The following is a 5,468-nucleotide window of genomic DNA, read 5'->3' as shown; positions in this document are numbered from 1 at the left end:
AATGTATCAGATGCCTATTATATGTTTGCTCGGTCCTGGGTTCAAGTTGCTTCTATTATTAGAGGCCAATGCCTTATACCTCACTATTTGTTTTACAGATACTAGAGAGCTACCCTATATTAAATCACACGACTTTACAAATGTTAAGTGAACAAGACTACATATGTAGAAGGGTGAAATATAATTGTAAGTTGAAAAATAATTAGGTGCTAAAGAGGGAGGTGAAGTTTCATAAATGCTGCCATTGTCAAGTAATGAACTTATTACCTACCGATCGGAGGTAGAATAAACAGTTTTAATAGAATTTGCAGTGACGCTGTCTTCATATGTATTGTAATAAGTTGGCTTCCTGTTAGAAAAATAAGTATAATAGAGTACAAATATTAAAACAAGAAATTCACTTAAGTAATGCTCAAATAACGGCATGTCACTATCTAGGAAACAACATAATTAAATGCATCAGGGTTGTGCTTTTATATACCATTACTCTATTTTAGGTAAACTACACACAAATATAATACAGAGTCTTGAAGAGTAAGAAAAATATCACATGAAAAGTCACCTTGAATCATCATAGGAAGGTCTGTAAGAGGAGTAATCTGACGAAGGATATGAGTAACTGAAATATATTAAAATATATACAGTCAGGGTATTATAAGAAATATGAGTGATACAATATAAAAGACATTCAAAGCTATTATTTTTCTTCAATGCTAAAAGACTAATCATCCTAGTATCTGCTCTTGCCTCCTTTTTCAAAAACTTTGCTTATAAAGGTTATCTACTCCCTTTGGTACAGACATCTTGTTCTTTTTTGTATTTACATTTGTTTGTTACATTTATTACGAGATCTATGTTTTTTATACTTTTGTTACTTTGGTATGAAAATAATTCTTACATTTATAAAAGCCATTTTTTACATTTTTCAAGAAATACCGCCACTGTCGCTTTTAAGGGAGGCATGCAATTTAAAGAAAAAGTACAGCAAGAATATTTCCACAGTACTTAATTTAGCCTTTTTGTTCAGTCTGAAAGCTTGTATGATTTCCTCAAAACATCAGTGCATTTTTACATTACCTTGTCTCTTGAGTAACGGTAACATTTGAACGCCTGTTAGGTGCATCAGTGGTGTCATCACCGGCTTTGTAAGTAGAAGTTGAGCGGCGGGATGTAGCAACTGAAGGATCTTCACTGGCGTTATAGGTGGTTGTGGTAGACGTTGTCGAGCGGCGGCTTGTACTGTCAATTGGATTATCAGAGCTTTTGTAGGTTGAAGCTGTACGCTCAGTAACTTTGTTGGTTGTAGTGGAGCGTCTGCTTGTCACATCATAAGGATCTTCTGTAACTTTGTTGGATGTGGTTGAAGTTCGACTTTGAACACTTGAAGTGTTATCGGTGGGCTTAGTTGAGCTAAAGGTATAGATAAAAGAAAATGGCATGGTTTGCATATATTTTATTTATTTCTATTGTTAAGCAGTCTTACTGATAAAAGTAGGGTCAAATAATTGATCATCTTACTAATATAAACCTAACCTTAAAAAAAACATCTTCATTTCACCTCCTGGTTTTAACGCTTGCTTGAAGGCAATATTGACACTTTAACCACTTGGGATTTCTGCATATGGCATAAGTATATATATTTATGCACAAAGCTACATCTAGCTTATACATTTCATTTTCTATTTTACGTATATTGTTAATCTCAGTTAAACATGACATGCATTTAGTGTTTAATAGTTATACGGTACTATGTGGCTAACCGTGGCTACATTGAGATTTATATGATGGTCTTATTACCATGAGGCATTCCCTATAATGGGGAATGTGTTACGATATACTGTACAATGTTAACCATTTAAAGTGTGTAGCACATAGTCTTACATTAATAAATTACAATTATTAGCTTATGGGATCTGAATATGTGTACTTATTTAGGATGCTTATAATGTTCACTCATTTCATGTGTACAATCCTATTTCTTTAGTTTAGACATGTTTTAAAAAATAGGTAAAAGTGCTGCGTTGCAGAACATATATGTATTACAATATTTAAGCATGCATAGATGCTTTGAATATCTGTTTTATTTTTATACACAAAACCTTTACTGATTGCTTAAATATCCATATTAATCTACCCTATGTATTGACGGCATTTGTCAGTATAGTTTTCCTTTACGTAGTAGGGTTATTGCAAGATACGGGTGATCAAGTGTCATTTTAGGGTCAACTCTTTGCAATGTGCACTACTTCTAAAGGGTTCAGGGGGCTCTTAAGAAACCCTTGTCTCAAATAGTAATGGCATTTAATAGAAAACAACTGTTTGGGATAACCATTTGGTAGGAGTTTGGTATAAGATCCTAGTATCTGCTCTTGTCTCCTTTTTCAAAAACCTTGCTTATGCCTATTGGTTATCTACTCCCTTTGGTACAGACATCTTGCTCTTTCTGTATTTACATTTGTTTGTTACATTTATTATGAGATCTATGTTTTTTATACTTTTGTTACTTTGGTATGAAAATAATTCTTACATTTATAAAAGGCTTTTTTTTTTATTTTTCTAATTATACCGCCACTGTCGCTTTTAAGGGAGGCATGCAATTTAAAGAAAAAGTACAGCAAGAATATGTAAAAAAGTACTTAGTTTAGCCTTTTTGTTCAATGTACTGGATATAGTCATAAACACAAAACATTTTTTCAGTCTGAAAGCTTGTATGATTTCCTCAAAACATTATCAGTGCATTTTTACATTACCTTGTCTCTTGAGTAACGGTAACATTTGAACGCCTGTTAGGTGCATCAGTGGTGTCATCACCGGCTTTGTAAGTAGAAGTTGAGCGGCGGGATGTAGCAACTGAAGGATCTTCACTGGCGTTATAGGTTGTTGTGGTAGACGTTGTCGAGCGGCGGCTTGTACTGTCAATTGGATTATCAGAGCTTTTGTAGGTTGAAGTTGTACGCTCAGTAACTTTGTTGGTTGTAGTGGAGCGTCTGCTTGTCACATCATAAGGATCTTCTGTAACTTTGTTGGATGTGGTTGAAGTTTGACTTAGAACACTTGAAGTGTTATCGGTGGGCTTAGTTGCGCTAAAGGTATAGATAAAAGAAAATGGCATGGTTTGCATATATTTTATTTATTTCTATTGTTAAGCAGTCTTACTGATAAAAGTATGGTCAAGTAATTGATCATCTTACTAATATAAACCTAACCTTAAAAAAAACATCTTCATTTCACCTCCTGGTTTTAATGCTTGCTTGAAGGCAATATTTGACACTTTAACCACTTGGGATTTCTGCATTTGGCATAAGTATATATATTTATGCACAAAGCTACATCTAGTTTATACATTTCATTTTCTATTTTACGTATATTGTTAATCTCAGTTAAACATGAAATGCATTTAGTGTTTAATAGTTATACGGTACTATGTGGCTAACCGCGGCTACATTGAGATTTATATGATGGTCTTAATACAATGAGGCATTCCCTATAATGGGAAATGTGTTACGATATACTGAGATATTCTAAGTTCTCATGAGTCAGCCCTCTTCTCCTTCTGTACCAGTATATCGTAATATGTGTTATTCTAATGGTCAAATTTTATATTGTCAATTGAAATGTTGTTGTTAACTTTCACTCTATTGGACAATGGGGTATAGGGTTGACAGAATTTATTACTAGCGGTATTCAGTTGTGATATCACAGCCTGGTCTCAAGTGGCAACAAATCACAGATCCAAATGAGTGATTTTGGTTATTCCTTCAAAAAAAAGAATGTAGGTTGTTTGAAGAGAATCTAGCCACAAAGTAGAAGTATGTGCTTGAGGGAACAGCAGTAAAGTGGTGGAAATCATAGACATTTTATCCACACGTTGCATTTCTGCCTCATAGCGAAGACAGACACAATAGATGAAATTTATGCATCACTTTCCTGAGTTTTAGAGCATATGATAAATGTACTGTATTGCCAGCAATGTTGTTTTCAATTGGTTGCGGTATCCCTTAAAAAGCATTATGGTACAGATTCTACTGTTTTATAGCATAACAAGTTGGAAGTTAGAAATAGACCCACTTTTAATTATTGAAACCTGAAATTTGTTTAGTTGGGTACAACATGTAATTCCTCTAATTTCAATTGGTTTAGCCTATAATAAGACATATTAGTGTATTTTAGTTGTATTTGGATAATATTAATTGCAATCTTTTTTTGAATATGTTGTGGATCAGGGATGTTTATTACTTTCTTTTTCTACAAAAAATGCTAAAAAAACAAATCCTTACCTTCTGTTACTGGTTATAGAAACAAGATCATCCAGATCCTCACTCCTTTAATAATAAACAAAAGAAAGTAAAAAGGTAAATCAGTACTAATGTGCTGTAAAATAAAATACATTTATAAACTGTTAGGTAGGTCATCTATACCTTAACACCAAACGGACAGTAAGGCCAGTTTTAAAGGGGACCGTTTTTGAAAAATAAAATAATGTTGCAGTATTTATTTAACAGCCCAAAATACCATGGGAGATGTCTCAACTGAAAACTACTACTGATGTTCCAGTAAGGGAGCGTCATACTTCCAAAGTGTCCCTCTTTAAGGAGGGACAGTCCTTCTATAGGATTCAAATCCTTATGTCCCTGCTTCTTCCATCGATGTCCCTCTTTCCTAAGAGTTTCCTAAGAGTTTGCCATGGTTATTTTTCACAGAATTAATTTTACCCATAATAGTCTCACTTCAAGAAATGTCCTTGATGTATAGGATGAAATAAATCATCCATTACCTGGTCTTCACTTGAGGTTTTTTAATTTCAATTAAATTGTTGAGTTCTTCATCCCTTAAAAACAAGTTTAGACGGTAAAATTGACAGTAAGCAGTCAATGTAATAAAGCATCAGGAAATATTAATTTAAATTAAGATGTATTCTCCAAACAGAACAAAAAGATATTTAAATTACTGTATATAAACTCACTTACACATTAACCCACATAAAGCCCAAGTATAAATACTTGTCCACACCAGGGATCAGCAGCAATAGGCTTTGTGATGGGCATATGGACTTATATGTGCAAGTGATATTTTCCAGTTATCAGGATATGATGTATAAATATTTTCCCATCCCAGGTCAACACATGACGATCTCCAAAAATTCACACAATGACACACACATGACAAATGCTAAGGAAAATCATTCATATTTTTTGGCTGCTGGGCAAAACAGTCATAGTAACACTGGAATAATTGTCTATTAGGTAATTGTTTAGGTTTACCTTTTTGGTGCATTTTTTGCATTGTCTGATATCTGAATGAGGTCATCCAAATCTCCTCTAAAATGAAAAATGGCAAAAAAGAGTTACAGCATAAACGTTATCTATGTCATAAAATATAGATGAAAATAGTGAAAAAATGCAAAATGTTAGAGAACGATGGCATATTTTTCAATGCAGTGGTTTCTATACTCTATATTCTCATATACA

Source organism: Sceloporus occidentalis, unplaced genomic scaffold (genome assembly GCF_023333645.1).
Source record: "Sceloporus occidentalis isolate IW3139 unplaced genomic scaffold, rSceOcc1.0.p SCAF_27, whole genome shotgun sequence".
Classification (NCBI taxonomy): Eukaryota; Metazoa; Chordata; class Lepidosauria; order Squamata; family Phrynosomatidae; genus Sceloporus; species Sceloporus occidentalis.
This window is presented reverse-complemented; position numbering follows the sequence as displayed.